The sequence below is a fragment of the Diaphorina citri genome, unplaced genomic scaffold (assembly GCF_000475195.1).
Source record: "Diaphorina citri unplaced genomic scaffold, Diaci psyllid genome assembly version 1.1 scaffold3, whole genome shotgun sequence".
In the NCBI taxonomy this organism is placed as follows: domain Eukaryota; kingdom Metazoa; phylum Arthropoda; class Insecta; order Hemiptera; family Psyllidae; genus Diaphorina; species Diaphorina citri.
In genome coordinates, this window is record NW_007377442.1 from 119,061 (window position 1) to 137,991 (window position 18,931).

The following is an 18,931-nucleotide window of genomic DNA, read 5'->3' on the forward strand; positions in this document are numbered from 1 at the left end:
CGAAAGATTTTGTTTTGTAAGAAGATTAGGAGCGAAGTTTTTAGTCTTGAAGGTTGATATAACTTATTCAGAATGTTATTGTAGCAGATTTTCGTTTTGTATTTAACTAACGTTCAACTTCAATAAGTTAAACTCCTGTATGCTTTTTTCCTCGAGAACAGACGAGCGGAAATTGAGTTTGAAATATTGTGTTGCCAAAGCATGCACTTTCTTCATATGAAGAACTTGGAACAGACATTTTCTTTGTTTGCCTCCTCTCTTGGTTTACAAAGGTTCATGTGTTGAGTAAATTTCCAACTTCAATATACCGAGCAACCGAGCATTTCACCTATACGTATAGGATCACCTATTCTAAAATCATTTTCATTCCTGTTTACTTCCTTTTTGCTATGAGGCTAGTTTTTGACCACAAGAGTTGAATATACTAACAGCTCAACGAAATACGAGTAGGTACTACACAAAAGAGTACCTAATCTATATTTTTATCTTCCCTCCTCCGCAAGAAATCACTACTTCAGTACACAATAATAACTATGTAGATTGAAACGGAGGTAGAGAAGTTAAAACTGGGAATTCTAAGTTTTTTTCGGTTCTGTGCTTGGAGTTCGGGGTGCACTGAGCCTCGTGAGGACAATTGAGTAGCTACTTTAATCGAGTAGCGACCAGTGGCGGCATTACAAGTCGAAGAGACGAGGGATAATAAATATTATGATGATTGAGTAAATGAAAGACTTGTAATACCGTGATACCCACAAAGTCGTGAGAAAGATCTCTGCTTTAACACAAAGATACTATGATTTTTCCCCCCAAAAAAAAAAAAAAAAAAAAAAAAAAAAAACACTTTAGTGGAAAATATAAATAATAATAATGACTCAATAGGAGAAAAAAAAGAGCTGACATTTTCTATAGGTACTGGCAGAAATAAAGTCAAGAGATTGAGCACAAAAAATGGGGGAAAAAATGGGAAAAATAATTTAGACGCAAGTACTATGATTTGATTTGATTTGATTTTATTATTATTACTTTTTTTTTTGCAAAGTTTCACTGACAAACCTACAACCTACTGTTTCACGAGCCGCCTTTTTTCATGAAAAGAATCAGACGGTTTATTTTTCAGCAAAAAAAGTTTCAAGTAAACATAGGTATTATGTTTCTGGGGGATTTATTTTGTAAATGATTAAGTATTACAACATGTATAGATTGTATAGGATAAAACAAAATGACAGTGGAAGGGAGGGGGATAGAAATCAAAACATTGCAAAAAGAGGAGGAAAAGGCAGAGAAGGAGGAGGTCGAAGGAGAGAAAAAGGAGGAGTTTGACGAAGAGAAGTAGAAGAAGAAAAAGATGGAAAAAGTGGAGAAAGATGGGAAAATGAATGGGAAAAGATAAGTAAATACCGATCATTTTTTGTTGTTTTTAAAGGTTTTATTGGATTTTTCAAACAAACTTTCTTTATTTAATGTTTTATTTCTATACGTATGTGCACTCCCAATGTTTTAAATGAACGTAGGTTCTTACTTGCTCATCATTTTATTCGTAATGGTAATGAGCAAAAAGCCCGCAAACCGCGGTCCGGCCCGCGAGCGTGGTCCAACGAAGTGCTCAGCACTGCAGCTGCGGCTGCGGCCGCGAGTGTGGGCTGTGATATTGGGCTGCGATGAGTCAAATTTTGCGGGCTATTATGGCGGCCAACGGAAATAAAGATTGTAATCCTAGGATCCCGTTTTTCGGGATAAACGGAATTCCGATCAATTTTTTGGGATTCGGGATTTTCAGATTTTGCAGTTTCCTTTTCGATATCTAGATCTTTTGGAATAAACTACGTAAATCTCAGCCAGATCACTTTTGATAGCAACACCCTGTAGAAAATTTTCGTTTCGGTAAATCTACTTCATGTGTTCAGTACAAAACCTTTGCGAGCCAAAAATGTCTCCGGGGAAATCAGGATTTTTCGAGTTTAAAAAATTATTTTCAGAAAATTTTGTATTTTTAAAAAAAGTCATTAAACTTTGGGCACATTTTACGTATGAAGAGAAAAGTTGAGGACAGGGAAAGATTGTTTCGACTTTTGGACGGTTGGACTCCAAAGATCAAAAGCTTTTGTAGATTTGATATTCATTACAAGGGAACGAATTTGTTCATGAATGTAGGTATACCTAACGTATAAATAAAGCACATGAAGTAGATACGTGTATTACATATGATGGAAATCCTATTCATTAGAGGAAATGTTGTGAATTTGGACATGCTTCCTCCGTGCTTTGAGATGAAAAGGAAGTGAGAACTTTTGAAGAGCTCTGGAATACTCTGGACACATCCAGATCTTTTTCCTGTAATTTTTACAGTGACTCTCTCTACTATACCTATGAGGTTAGTTTTTTAACTAAAAAGGAAAAATATATAGAAAACATGGAAATAATGTAACAGAATATTGAGCTGAAAATAATTTTAATTAGCTTTTACGTAGGTACCCTACTTCAATTTCCAAAATTTAATAATGAAAACGCGAAATCAAAATTTTGTCCTAGCCCCGTGAAACCCTTAGGTGTTTACATTCTCGTGACCTGTGTAGGTAGTTGAATAAATTAGGTATATTCAACAATTGAATTTTTTAGCACAAAAAGTCAATATTCATTATTTTAGTCCGGAACCGAAGAAAACCTTGTGCTTAACCCATTGAAAAGTTTAGAAATTAGCACAAAAAGTGAGTTTTTTTTTTCTAAAATGCACAAAACATTGTTTCGAAAAGTTCATTCAGTTTTTTCTCCCCAATTAACACAATCGACGCTGTCCCACGTTACTCTCACCTCTACAATCTCTCCCATAGTTAAAAGAAGAAAGTTAACACTTCCACTGCCAATGACCAAACTATGTATGTTCCTCAATTATGACGATATAGACAATGCGTATAGTGTAAGTATGTGTTGAATAATTGGAAGTTTTTTCGGGCATTCATTACAAATATTCTAAGATTAAATTTAAATCTACTAACTTTGACAAAATTGGGGTATTCGCTCAGGTGCAGCTGACACATCCACTAATTTTGTAAGGAAAAAAAATTAAGCATCTGCATAAGTAAATATTAAAAAAAAAAAACGACAAAATACCTACTCTCCCAAATACCTATACCTAAAGCTGAGGAAACAGAAGAAACAATTTTTATCTCTTTTTGTTAAAATAAAATTGTTTGAAAATTAAGAAATCGAATGCACAGTAATTCATGACAATGGTCCGTGCATGTGAAAGTGTTGAAACCAAGATATAATGACTCTATAATTCAAAAGCTTTTCTTCATTCCAGGTATTGAATTGAAAAATTTCATTTTTTATTCAAAAAATTCCAAGTTCATTTTTATTTATAAAAATTCAATACAAAAAAAAGCTCTGCTATCGACTGGTTTAGAATTGAAGCTTTCGTTTTGATTTTTAATTAAAAATGTTTTTCTACTGAAAACACTCCCTGTTCAGAATAATTTCTGAGCTTTTCCATTATCAGTTAGTCATTAAATCAATATTTATTTTTAATCCTGTGCTTTTGATGCCTACATCCTGGCGAGTTTAGCTTCTTTCTACAACTGTTTAATGATGAGAAAATTTTTTTAGTTTATTTTTACATGGCCTTGTTGCTATAAATAAATAAAAAAATAGCAAGTAGACGTAAATAATATAATAGCCATTTGTATTCACATAATTCATGTACCTAGGTAATTAAAAATCTGAAAGTCTTCTCTCTCTCTCTCTCTCTCTCTCTCTCTCTCTCTCTCTCTCTCTCTCTCTCTCTCTCTCTCTCTCTGTCTCTCTCTTAACCCAACGTAATCTCTCAAGTGACAAAAAAATATGCAAAAAATAATATCTACTTCAGCACCAGAGGAGATAATATGAGAGATAGAGAAAAAAATGCAATAAAATATAAACAAATTATGAAAGGGAGAGAGAGAGAGAAGGAGGGGGAGAAAGAGGTAGGTACCTTCATATTGAAATGCTACTTTTGTGGAGAAATTCACGAGGAGAAAACCATCAACACTCGGATTCTAATGTGTATTTTCCATTACTTAATTAATTAGTTAATTACCTATATAGCGAATTAAAATATACTAATTATTTATTATCAAAGGAATTATGTATTTATTTTATCAAAGGAAACCCTAATGATTTGAATATTTTTGAGCGCTTCCAACAATTTTCCAGATATTTTTTCTTTTTTTTTTTCAAGGCGCTTCAACAATGTTTTATGCTTGTGGTTAATTAGAATGAATTATATGTAAATAGATACCTAATAGAAACATGATCGATTTCCTACTTGTCATATTGGATTAGACACCACACAAGCTAGACAGGATCTCTGCCTGGATAAAATATTGTATGATAAACCCTACGATCATAACTTAGTTCCCATAGTACATCTCTCCTCAACTCTTCTGCACTGATTTCATTTATAAACTCAAAACAAAGCGAAGAAAATAATACTTCTCCTTACAATAATAAAACAAAACAAAAGAAGAGATAAAGAACGAACGAAAGGGGAGAGAAAAGGGATCGAGAAAGGGATTGTAAAAGGGAAAGGGAGAGAGAACCTGACTAATTAGTGATTCCCTCAGGACCTCAAGAGGAGGTTTCTTCTGAATACTAGAAATAACTAGAGCAGTCTGATATTATTTAATAAATGATAGCTTTGCAAGTAAGCTCGTAAATTTTATTAATTAAGAAAGTATTAAAAATAGCAGTACAAATGAAATGAATTAATTGAAATGATGTCATTTAAATACATAGGTAGCTATTTTTATAGATATAATAATTAATTTAAATCCTTGAATATATTGGATGCAATTAGCACATCCACTAATTTTGCTATACATTCAGGTGGTGGATGTGTCATATTCTCCAAACCTAAATTATATATTACCTACTGGGCATATCTCAATAGAAATTAATTGTATAAGGTAGGTAGGTAGGTAAAGCTGAGGGAGGGAGAGAGAGAGAGAGAGAGAGAGAGAGAAAAAGGACGAGAAAGGGAGAGAGAGGAGAGCGTTTGTAACATTTCAAGTCATTTATCTAAGTGCCTCCATTTTTCTTCTTCCTTATTTTTTCCCCCAAGAAATGCGTCCTACCCAACAATACTCGCAAATGGTATCGCCAGCACTTTTCCTACCATTGTTGATGTATTGGTCATAATGCACACTTTCCATCAACCTATCAAACCTTTGTGAAAATAGAAATACATCAATGTGTACATGTCTAGTATTAGAATAGAATATATCTTATGTATCCGGCCCGAATATGGGACTCAAAAGTCCCTTTACCCCAACCGTCTAAACAAATTTGAGTCCCATGCGATCTTAAATAAGCACTATTGTTATATGTACAACCTATGTACCTGTGTTCATCTTATATTATAAGAACGAGATCCATTCACTCATTCACATTTCACATTTCATAGTTCACACACTGATCGCCATAATCAAAAATTCGAATTTCCCGCCAACTTTACACGCAAAAAGACCGACGATGGCCTACGATGGCCCTGTTCATAACCACGGCCTGATTCTCATGAAAGATGTATGGATGCTGCAGACTTGTCGAATATTCAAGTGACTTCCCCACTGCTCGCCTTCGGATTTTCTTAATAAACTTCACAAGTCTGATTACCATGCACGGAGCGTTCTGCCTGAAGAACTCAATGTTAACCCTTACATGGGCGAAATGATGAAGGGAGAGAGAGAGAGAGAGAGAGAGAGAGAGAGAGAGAGAGAGAGAGAGAGCGAGGGGGGCATAGAAAAAGAAGAAATGAGGGTAGAAAGATGGAGAAACAGAGAAAGAAGGACTATGAAAGAGAAGAAGAAATACTTGTATGTGAAAGAGAGTGTGAGAGAGAAATGAAAGAGACAGAAAGAAGGGACATGTAAAAGAGAAGAAGGGATAGAAATGGGATGGAGGATAGGAAAGAGGAAATTATGAAGGAGACTCAGAGAGAGAGAGAGAGAGAGAGGGAGAGAGGAGAGAGGGAGAGAGGGACAGAGAAAGAAAGCAAAGAGACAGAAAGAGAGGGAACTTGGAAAAGAAAAGAAGGAATGAGGATAGAATGTTGAATAACAGAGAAAGAGGGTGTGAAGGAAAAAAAAGGCAGACGGGGAGGACAAGAATAGATAGGGAGGGAGATAAAGATTAAAGGGGAATGAAGAGTAAGAATATAGGAATAGAGCTAAACGAAGGGAGATAAAAGAAGAAAGAGGACTTTGCAGTAGATGAGAAAGGGAGGAAAGAAGTAATAAATTGTATACCTATTAGTAGAAATATTTGGTGCAGTTAGCATCTCCACCAACTGAATATTATAATTTAGCAAATACCTACATGTGAATAGAAATCAGCTGTACGGGGCAGTAGATCTTCGTTCCTATATAACAAAGACTCTATCGTAGTATATTTCCATTAGACAAAACAGAGTTTTGTATCTGTTTCTTACCGTAGCAACTAGGTAGCAACCTAGGTAATTTAATTATAATAAAATTAGTAAAGTTCACTTGGCAGCAAAAAGCTCGAGTCACTTTTTAAAAAGACTAAACAACATTTACCTAAGTATTTCCTGTAGGGTGAGCCTAGCTTCTAGCTGCCTAGGTTTTGAAAATGCCTTTAGATTATATTTTTCTTTTTATTATTTTCTAATGGAATTTTCCTCACTTTTCTTTTCTTTGTAATTACATTTGCAGGCAAAAACGGGAGCTGTTGGGGTTTTTGTTTGTTAGAATAATAATAAAAATCGTAATGAGGTATAAATATTTACTTAGTTTTTTTCTCCTTGTTTAAAAAATTAAGAAAATTTCATTATTTTTCGAGTTTGAGTGGAATTTGCGCTGGGAAAAATAGCGTGAGTTTGTTGTGCAACTTCAGATTGTTTTTCTCTTCTGAAGGAGATGCTAACTTTTCTACACTTCCCTCAGGTGCTGGGTTTATTCTACATTTATTTACACGGTTTTAAAAAAAATATTAAATTTTGCTGTGAAAAACATTTATAATTTTCTAATGAGGAGAAATATGAAATGGAATGACCCGTAGAAATGGATCCAACTTTTTTTTTTTTTAAAAAAAAAAAAAAAAAAAAAACACACGCCTTTGTGATGCAAGGTAAAAAAGTACGCCTATACGGCCCAATAATTCAGAGGGGAAAGCAAAGTCCTTCTCTAATTAATTAGAAATGTGGAGGCTGCTCTCTTTACGAGAGTAACGAACAAAAATATGTATTGAAAAGAGCATCAGGATGAAAATAACGGAGGAAGGAGGATGAAATAAAGAATATTGGAAATCAGAAGATGAAGAGAAGGGCATAAGGGAAGAAGAAGAAGAAGAACGAGAAGAAGGAAGAGGAGGAAATAGAGAAGAAGATTGTTAGAAGGAACAGGAGGAGGAGGAAGAGGAGGAGGAGGAGGAGAAGGAAGAAGAGAAGAAAGCGGATTAAAATGTCAGCAAATAGAATGTTTTTATATTTTTTTATTAAGATCTTTTCTTCTTAATTTTGGCCCTTCGTCTCTCCCCCCCCCTTATTTCTCCCTCCTAAATACATCATCCTTTAGTCTCTCTCTCTCTCTCTCCCTCCCTCTCTCTCTCTCTCCCCCTCTCTCTCTCTCATTCTGGGACCAATTTACCATCCAGTCTTTAATACTAAAATACCTCGGTATAAAAATAAACTTATAAGGGGAAAACAAGAAGAGGAAAAGAAAGAGTAGGGAGGAGAGGAGGAAGGAAAAAAGGAGCGAAGGAGGGGAAAGAACCAGAGGGAGGGGGCGTAGGAGAGAAGGAGGAGCTAAGGGGGAGGGGGCGTAGGAAAGAGGAGGGAAGGAGCTAAGAGGAAAGAGGGGGAGACGAGCTAAGAAGAGGGGAAGATAGAGGAAAAGGAAAAGAGAAGAGGAGGAGAAGAACCAGAGGGAGGGAAAGGGAGTAGAGGGGATAGAGGAGAGGGAGTAGGAGAGAGAAGAGGGGGGGACCAAGAGGAAGAGGAGGAGGAGAAGGGAAGGATTATTTTGTTTTTATTTCAAAGACAGAGCAATTTTTAAGTCCTTCCTTATTTTTCATGTTCATTAGAAGCTATTAAAAGGAGCTCAATGGAAAAAAAAGGAAGGAGAGAGCGAGAGAGAGAGAGAGAGAGAGAGAGAGAGAGAGAGAGAGAATAATTATTGAAGAATTTTATGTAAAAGGTTTTTTTTTCTGTTGCAAAAGAACAAAATTATTTATTAATGTTGATAGAAGTCTCCACTATAGGTATTCATGGAGAATTTTCCTCATTAATAATTACCTAAATGTTTTTCAATAAAATCAGGAAATTTTCATTTTTCGTTCATTTCACTCTAAAATTGATATTCATAGTGAGGCCCTTATTTAATAAATTATTTTCAATTATAGTAATATTAGTAATTATAATTTTATTACCCTTATCAGATAACGCTCACATGTAAGCAATTAAAAACACCTCAATATTAAAGACATCAACTAATATATAATCAATAGAGCTAATAGGCGAGACTGTGTCAACTATAATAAATAATTAAGGTTACATCAACTAATCAACTCAAACTATTAAAACGTTATGTCAAAAAAACGTTATGTAAAAAAAAACCTCTTTCCCGGGAAGAATTAAATTAATAGAATTCCTTAAAAAACGAGATTTCAAATTGAGATCAGTAAAATGTAAAATCTATGTATAGTCTTGTGCTGATCGAAATAAAATCTTGTACAAAATTTCATCTAAATTCAATTTCATCTACATGGATTGAACAAACCGTTTCGTACTTTAGTATAGGTATTGAACAATTTGTGTGAGAGGACAGCAAAAAACCGAACCATCCAACCAAGTTCCAATTTTCCAAATGTACTTACGTACAAGTAGGTACTTACACCTATTACCTACTGACTGCTGATTTCTGCGACAATTGTAAGTAGAAACTCATTAGCCCTCAGCTTTCGTGTAATGCAGCGTATAATTTCAACATCTGAATCCAAATACAGAGATAATACCTACCTAGATACCATATTCCATATGCATTCGTGCATTATCTAAATGGGAATGTAATACGAACATGTGATTTTACATTATTATGTAATAGCTATACGCATATTATGTTTGTACAATTGTACATAGGTAAGTATACAGTAGGTATGTAGGTACTATGTAGTATATTATGTACCTACATTTCTATTAAATTCAGGAAGTACCTAGGATTCTATTTCTAGGTTAATGTTGGGAATGGCCTTATTTTGTATTTAGGTAATTTCACATTAGGCCATTAGGACTGGTAACGTTAGGTAGGTATAGGTACATAGGTATATTATGTCCATTTACTAGTATGTATATTAATTTATATCTAAATATCTATGTACCTATATATACCTATTTATTAATCCCCATATCATAATGCGAATATGATTACTAATTACACTTCAAATCCCTCCTATCTCTCTCTCTTTCTCTCTCTCTCTCTCTTGCTGCAGACTTGTCGAATATTCAAGTGACTTCCCCACTGCTCGCCTTCGGATTTTCTTAATAAACTTCACAAGTCTGATTACCATGCATGGAGCGTTCTGCCTGAAGAACTCAATGTTAACCCTTACATGGGCGAAATGATTCCATGCAATGCGAAATAGTCTCATATGAGGGAAAAATGTAATGATTCATCCAGAAATCTAAAGGAAATTGGACACCCCAAGTTTTATATCTTGGAGCTTGGAGAGTAAAGAGTGCAGAAAAAACTAAAATTCTATCCGGAAATTCGGATCCGGATCCAAGTTTATTTCGTTTTGATCTTCTGATAAATATTAATTCGGATAATATTATGGATAGTTAGTTATCCGGATATTTTAGCTTTTTCCTTTGAACATATTATTGTTTGTATTCTGGTTCAACACTTGTAAAAAAAGTAAATAATTACTTGGAAGAAAAAAAAAATCAGCTGTAATAGGGAGTTTGCCTTGTAAGCGCTAAGTCGCGGGTTACATTCCCGTGAAGACGAACTTTATTCTAAACGGATAAGGTCCGTTCTCGGAACGGCTGTCTTTCTCCTATCCTATTCTTTTCTCTTCAATTTCGAGAAGATAAGAAGTTTCTACAATACTAATTTACTACAGTGAGCCACTTTGGTTGATAAATGAGTACATCAATAGGCACCAAAATATGTCAGGTAGGGACATCTCAACCTATATTACCTTCAGAAAAGTATCTAAACATGTAAAAACCTAATTTATGTTTACAAATATTTTTCGAACTTTTCTTAAAATCTCTTATGTCTTTGGAAACTTTGCAAGAGACTCCTAACTTACAAAGATACAAAGTTTTCCCTGATAAGAGCTTTTTCATCAGTTCTCTACTTTACGAGTAATATTGAGTGATATGGAACTTTGAAGTTCACATGATAAGAATAATGTTTGTATCTACATAATAGACTAATAATAGACTCTTGAGTGAAATTAACGAGGCGAGGTTGACGCCGCGCCGGCGGCATTCTCTACAACCTAACTCTGAGGAGCTCCATTGTTAAGTGGTCAATTTCTCAAATAAATGAGGATAAAATCTCATGCCTTGGCTGGGATCGAACCCGCACCCTCTTGTTTATCAGGCGAGCGCTTTACTATGCCACCGAGCAAAGTTTTCCCTGATAAGAGCTTTTTCATCAGTTCTCTACTTTACGAGTAATATTGAGTGATATGGAACTTTGAAGTTCACATGATAATAATAAGAATAATGTTTGTATCTACATAATAGACTCTTGAGTGAAATTAACGAGGCGAGGTTGACGCCGCGCCGGCGGCGTTCTCTACAACCTAACTCTGAGGAGCTCCATTATTAAGTGGTCAATTTCTCAAATAAATGAGGATAAAATCTCAAGCCTTGGCTGGGATCGAACCCGCACCCTCTTGTTTGTCAGGCGAGCGCTTTACTATGCCACCGAGGCAGGCAAGGGTTGATAGAACTGTACCGAACGCGAATAGGTAAAGAACACTTCAAATAAAAAGGTTTTTTCTTTTTTTTTTTTTTTGCAAATGTATACGAGTACGTAGTCTATTTCGTATATCGTAGTTATACAACATACATAGGTACCGTCTTGTTCATATTATTGGTATGCACCAGCCTTAGTCTTTGTGAATAAACAACGAGATAGAGATATGCCGGAGTGAGATAAAGAGATAGGGAAAGGGGAGTAAGGAAGAGAGAAGGGGAGAGAGGATAGGGTTTTTTCCTTTTAAGATTTCACGAAAATAAATCTCCTTTTTTTTATCACGAGCTATATTTTTTTTTTTTATTCCTTTCTATGTTCTCTCTCTCTCTCTCTCTCTCTCTCTCTCTCTCTCTCACCCAACCTTTATTTATCCTTATCTGTTCTTCTTCCAGATGGCTTTCTTAAAAGGAAATTCCGTCATTTTTACTACTCTTTGTTTTTTTTTTTTTTTTGCTCGAGCTTTTCGCAAATAAAATTTTTAAATGCAATGTTATTCGAGTAGTCTTTGGATGTCTGATGAGAATGCATACAACATGTACTTATGTTTGTACAACATTTGTATTACTTATGTACATGTTGTATAACATACTTGTCTTATGTATGGTATAACATGTATTACTTACCTATGTAAGTTACTTATCGAAATGAAACATTGCCTGGCATAGGGACTCTCACATTGGCGATGGACTCTCGGTTGATTTTCCGACCAATATTTCGGACATGAGAACCTCATGGGTTAAAGGTCCCACTGTTCCCATGTACCACTACTAGAAATGGGTCACACACAAGCCGAGAGGCAAAGGTTAGACTCATTAATTTTTATTTAATTATTTTAATTGCTCACAAAAGTCGTCATTTTTCTCCCGTGAAAATGTAATTTTACGTTTTTGAATTTTTCACGTGGGTATAATAATATTTTTTTTTTTCCTTTCCTAATTGCGAAAGAAATTTGTCAAGAGAAAAAGAGAGAGAAAGAGAGAGAGAGAGAGAGAGAGAGAGAGAGAGAGAGAGAGAGAGAGAGAGAGAAAGAGAGATAGGAATATTTAAGGTTTAAGAGACAAGAGGAAAATAATAAACTTTTCTTTTTAAATGTAAGAGATATACAACCTCTTCAGTAGGAGGACAATGATTTTTCTTTACAACTCCCTCCCTCTCTCTCTCTCTCTCTCTCTCTCTCTCTCTATTCCAGGTTTGCCTTGTTAGTTCCTATTAGGAATAAATCCAGAAATAAAACTGACAGCTTGGTGTCATATGGCACAAAACCTACCTAAATGTATTTGAAAAATTGGTGGATGTGCCAATTTCACCTAGCTTTTGTCGTGTGGTTTAATTACTATTTGGATCACACCTTCATGAAAAAGTTTGATGTAGGTAATGGGCACATCCACTAACAAATACATTTCCGTAGTGGATGTGGCACATTCACCATTCTCTCTGTACAGTAAGGTTAAGCAACGTCAAGATGGGTTTGGTACCCGAGGACAGTAGGTGACTGGGTGAAACACGGGAAAGGTTTTAAATAAATAATGCATCGAGATGTTTATGCAAAACAGAGAAAAGAAAAAGACAAATGAAGTTAGCTTCTTCTTTTTTTTAGGTAGGTAGGTATGTAAAAATGCAAAAAAAATATTTTTTTTTTTTTTTTTTTTTTTTTTTTTTACAGCGCAGCATTTTTCTCTCCTGAGACATGCTTTTGGGCGTTAGTCAGAACGGGTCAACTTGGAATCAACACACCAATATAAGGATCAACTTAGGACAACAAGGCATAAGAGGAACATTATGACAAAGGAAAGGCCTCCTTTGGATTGAAAAACGATAAATTTCATGAACAACCTGCGGGCCCTACTAGTCTAGAGATCCAGGGTTCAGAACAGTAGGTATCAATTTTATCTGGTAGACAATAGAAAATTAAGGTGAACTAAAATGACAAGGGAATCAATACAAAATAAAGAGACTTCTACCGTCGTGTCAGTGGTGTGTTTATAAAAATGTAAATGTGTGAGAATGAATCTTATACATAATAGGATGTTAAATATGAATACACACTGAGAAAAAAAAATGGTGACAGGGTGCCACAAATTTAGGGTGGAAGACCTCTATTATTGGGTTACTTCCCCTGATTTAGGCTGTTGGAATGCTATATTATAGTGTCAAGCTTCCCAGTAGAGAGTGCAATATTAGACTGCCGGCACCCAGTCACTCGATTGGGCTGCCGGCACCCTAGTTTTTTTCTCAGTGCAGAGAGGTGTTTTTTTATTAGCTTTATTGCCCCCAGTGGGGCCTTCAGAAGTCCCGTTACGGCCCTTTGTAAAAGAAGTCGTTTATTCTGCCGTAACTCCCGAAAGGTCTGTCCAAATTTTGTGAAATTTTTGCAAGAAAGTTTGACACCATTGACACATAAAGGACAATGCGTCGATTTATTCATTAAATTTTGAGCCCGGTCTGACCTTTGGGAAATTCGTACTGGCTTTTTTTTAGAGTTCTTCTAAAACATTTGAGTTCTTGTTCTCAGAACAAGACATTAGAGTTCTGACTTTTGCACTTCCTTATCCAGCACCAGACGCCACTTTATGCTCTGTTAAAATCATTTACATAAAGTACTAACACAGTCTTCCTGGAAAAACAGTGAAGCGAATGAAAAATATAGAAAAATTGAATAGCAAATTTGCTGGCGAATTAAGAAAAGGGAGGAAGATTTAGAACAATGCAGCATTTGAGAGAGAGACACAGAGAGAGAGAGAGAGAGAGGAGAGAGAGAGAGAGAGAGAGAGAGAGAGAGAGAGAGAGATTTCCTACCTGGTTATGAATCCGGACCTCCAGCTTTTCAAGCCAAAGTGATGATGATGACCTACATTTTAACAAAAGGCTACTAAATTTAGCTTTTAATGTTTTACCTCATTCCAGATTCAATATTAACAGGCATTTAATTAGAAAATAAATCAATACACATAGAAAACAAGCCTCAAATACCCTCCTCTCTCCATCATTCCAATTGGAATCAAATTAAAAGCTGCACACACTTCCCTAGGGGCTTCGGGGGAAAAAACACCAAAACAATTCTTGACTGCAAAACGAGAGAGAGAGAGAGAGAGAGAGAGAGAGAGAGAGAGAGAGAGAGAGAGAGAGCAAGGAGCTATACGTATGTGTATATTTTATATGATTTCATTTAAAATTAACCTGCAATTCCATAGGATCGAACCCAAGCCCTCCTGATTACCAAGAGAGCATCTAATTCTAATAGCACATGTTAGTAATTGAGGAGTTAAACCAGATTCACCATTTTTAAAGCTCAATAGGAAAAAAAACACTAAGACCGTAAGCTAAACTATGTATGTTATGCGAAGATTCAGAGTAAACTTTAATAATTTCAAATGACTAATTTCACTGGAGTTCTGAGGAGGAAAAAATACAACACAAAAGGTACACATTGTGAAAACACTACACAGATAATATTATGAGTATGAGGTAAATGAGCGAAGAGAGGAGGCAAGTGGAGAAAACAAAAAGAATGGATGCAAAATAGTGAAAAGAAAACATGAGGAGAGAAAGGAAAAGGGGGATAAAAAGTTGTCAAGCTATGCAGAATAGGGAGAAAAGAAGGAACAAGCTGGGTCCGTCCCTCCGGAAATTTTTTAGCCCGTAGTTTATTCGTTCGTGATTAGAGAAAATCAGTACCTATGTACCTTTGTTTAATATTCAGTTTATTATTATTCTTGATTTGTTTTTTTGATTTTACTTTCATGTAATGATTTAAAATCAAGACTAGAGCCCGTTCTCCCTTTCTTACCAATATAATGTTGAAGTCACCCATCCATTTATTGGTCTTGCTCGGCGTAGCTTACCATATGTAGGTGACGCTAAAACCGGTCTTAAATTAACGACTGAAGTGTTATCTAAAACTTTCTGGCTTTGAGTTCATAGGTCGTCGCGACAAATTTCAAGATCTGAGCTCATTTGTGTGAGAAAATGTGACAAAAATCCCCCAAAAACCAGCAAATTTCGAGTTCAGAGCTCATTTGTGTGAGAAAATGTGAAAAAAATCCCCCAAAAACTAGTTTTTTTGGTTTTTTGGCTTTATGGTTTTCTGGACAAAATTTGCACCACCATTTTCGTGTTCCTGGTAAAAAGACCTTTAATTTGATATATAGGTCGACCAGGTTTGGATAAGTCCTTCTATGGGGACAGACACACAGACACCGAAGCGAATACAATAGCCCGTCCACTATACCTTTTTTTATTACTATCGTAATAATAAAGGAAGGACGGGCTAAAAAGGGAGAAAGGGATGAGGGGAGAGGAGAAATAAGGGAAAGGGGGTCAAAGAGAGTGAGAGGGAGGGAACGAAGAGGAAGAAAGAAAGACGGAGAGAGAGATCAGGAGAGAAGTTCTGAACTTTCATAGAAGACATAGCTTGATGAGCTTACACTATAGTGCAGTTGTTACAGAGAAAAGTGTTCCAACTATTCACTATGAAAGTATGAAGCAACAGCAAAAAAGTGACAATGCAAAATTGCTAGCTCCATTGTTTCCGACGTTGTTTTTGCACAATTTCATCCTCTGCCCGAGTGGATTTCAGCATGACAATATTCTATACTCTATAGGGTGGTTCAAAATTGCATAGGATTTTACAGAAATGAAAAGTAGACATTTCTCAGTTTTGTGATTCTAAAAAAAAAAGCTAGCCTGGATCATTATGCTTCTATTCTATCACCACGCTGAATGCACTTTAACCCGACCTTGACTGAACTTTAATTACAAGGTGTGTAATGACACCACGTATGAGGGCAATTGAGGTTTAATCCCAGCAAAAAAGTAAATAAAGTAATGTCTTCAAATTACAATTATGTACCTACGAGTATACCTAGGTATATTATACTATTTCACCTTTATTATTAAATTCCTCCAATTCCCATCCCTACCTTCCTCAACTTTACTCCCCTACCTCCCTCAATCTCCATTCCTACCTGTCCTTTGTCCTCCCTCATTCCAGATTCAATATTAACAGGCATTTAATTAGAAAATAAATCAATACACATAGAAAACAAGCCTCAAATACCCTCCTCTCTCAATCATTCCAATTGGAATCAAATTAAAAGCTGCACACACTTCCCTAGGGGCTTCGGGGGAAAAAAACACCAAAACAATTCCTAAGAGAGAGAGAGAGAGAGAGAGAGAGAGAGAGAGAGAGAGAGAGAGAGAGAGAGAAGTTAATTAGAAAGCAACATAATCAGATTACAAGCACAGACAAACAGACAGACATAATGAAGTTCTCAAATATTGTAACATGAAATTCTTGGAAATAATACTTACCTACTTGGAATTATTTCGACTGAAATGTTCGTCAAATATTTTATCAACAGTAATTAATACATACGAGTAGTTCTTTAAAATTATTTTATTTCTCTTATAGCAACAGCAAAAAAGTGACAATGCAAAATTGCTAGCTCCATTGTTTCCGACGTTGTTTTTGCACAATTTCATCCTCTGCCCGAGTGGAATTCAGCATGACAATATTCTATAGGGTGGTTCAAAATTGCAGAAATGAACAGAAATGAAAAGTAGACATTTTTCAGTTTTGTGATTCTAAAAAAAAAAAAAAAAAGCTAGCCTGGATCATTATGCTTCTATTCTATCACCACGCTGAATGCACTTTAACCCGACCTTGACTGAACTTTAATAACAAGGTGTGTAATGACACCACGTATGAGGGCAATTGAGGTTTAATCCCAGCAAAAAAGTAAATAAAGTAATGTTATCAAATTACAATTATGTACCTACAAGTATACCTATATACTATTTCACCTTTATTATTGAATTCCTCCAATTCCCATCCCTCCCTTCCTCAAATTCACATCCCTACCTCCCTCAATCTCCATTCCTACCTGTCCTTTGTCCTCACCTCCACTATTTTGGTCAGACCATGCTACCTCCAACAAGGCATTCGCTCGCCACAATAATTTCCAGTAATGATTAGTGGTTCATCATATAGCTTGACATATATATTATTAAATTGCATTTAATTAAAACTGGTGCATGTTATTATGTGCATGTTCGTTATTTCAGTCAAGTGTCCGAGTTCGGGGTAATGCTGACAAACAGGAGTGACTGTATGCAAGGGTCTGGCTGGGGGGCGTTAAACAGGGAGCAGACCGGTGTCTTACTGTGGAACTATAAATAGGCATCAGGACAGCCAAAACCCTAACCAACCTGGCAAGCTGGCATTTTTCAAAGGGTTCTCTCTACTTTGAAAGAATAAGCACAAGGTCTCACGATGGTTGACTGCGGTTCAGGACGAGCCAATTAAACATGGCTTGAGACCATCACCCCGATGTATGGCAGAAGAAAAAGGTATCCTTTCTTTATTCTGCCATCACCATTCGGCTACAGTTGAAGCTGCTACAACGAAAACAACTGTATGTAATGTTTGTGAAGATAACATCCTCAGTTAGTGCATTGTATTAGCAGAACACCATCAGTTGGTAAAATTTGGGTTAATATGACCAGAGTAACAGAACTGTCATTTAATGAAAGAATATTTTCTAATCACTGTACTTAATATCCACTCTAGGTAACCTCTCATCTAACTCTCTCGTTTAATTAAAAAAAGGATCTCGCAGAAAGCTTACAAATTTAAAATGACACTGTTTCACCTCTAAGGTATTGACGGAGAAAAGAGAGAAAACACTTTTAAAAGCCTTTTTACCTATAAAACAAAATACCATTTTCTCAATTGAGTTAGCGTCTGGGTATGGAAAATTTCAGCAAAAAACGAAAGGAGAGGAAATCACTTGGAATAAAAATGTAAAGTACCTTTACCTATCCGAGACTTAAAATTAGTTTGTACACTTTTGTGTACAGGGTTGGCGTGATGATACAACTTGGCACTTTAAAGTAGGTACCCATTACCTAGTTACCTACTACACAGTTACTTCTTTGAAACTTAAATTGATTATGATTTAACCCTAGTGTGATGATCTGGGTAGGGTCCGACCCGGGGTATTCTAAAAGCAGGAAGGTTGAGATTGATCATACCAATGGGCTAAACTTGTAGGATAAAATATGTATTTCGATTTAAACTAGCTCATTTCATCGCTCTTTCTGTTTACTCTCTCTCTCTCTCTCTCTCTCTCTCTCTCTCTCTCTCTCTCTCTCTCTCTCTCTCTCTCTCTCTCTCTCTCTCTCTTCTACATGGTCTCTCTCTCTCTCTCTCTCTCTCTCTCTCTCTCTCTCTCTCTCTCTCTCTCTCTCTCTCTCTCTCTCTCTCTCTGTCTTTCTCTGTCTCTGTCTCTCTCTCTCTGTGATGTCCACCAACTCAAGTTCGTCAGACAGTCGGAACGTGTGTTCCGGAAAAAGCTCGAAAACTAGGTCTGTCAGACCGCCTGAGAGACCGCGGTCTGTACGTAGGTAGCTGGCCTAAGCATTAGGTACGTGTGAAATACATTTCAGCTTCCATGGCGTAGTGGTCACTGCACTCGCCTCGCACGCGGGAGACCCGGGTTCGATTCCCGGCGGGGTCAAGAAATTTGTATCATGCAAATGATTGACTCCGTGACTGGATGTTGCGGGGCCCACTCAGCCTCGTGAGGAAAATGAGTAGCTATGACATATAAATGCACATAGCGACCGGTGCCAGCATGGTAGGTAAACATTGGATTTAGGATTATTGAGATATTGGGAAAATCCTACAATGCTGCAGTGAGCACCAAAGTTGTGATATAATAACACAAAGAAACTGCATTTATGTACATTTTATGAAATACATTTTAGGTTAGGTCTATGAGTAGGTAAAAGTATAAGCTATTACCTTATTCTATTCTATCAAAAGGAAATGAGAAAGCCCTTCTTGCCATGCATTTATTATAGGAGCGGTGCATAATGTGGTATACAGGATTCTATGGAAGCCATCAAGTATTCCAACTTGTTCATATTATTCATACATAAAGTTATTCATA

General features: G+C 36.1%; 1 non-coding gene across 1 annotated transcript; it reads left to right on the forward strand.

Moving 5' to 3' along the window:
- Positions 1 to 18,424: 18,424 nt before the first annotated feature.
- On the forward strand, positions 18,425 to 18,496 carry Trnaa-cgc. The gene has a single exon. It is a non-coding gene; the product is annotated as a tRNA-Ala (tRNA).
- The last annotated feature ends 435 nt before the right edge of the window (positions 18,497 to 18,931 follow it).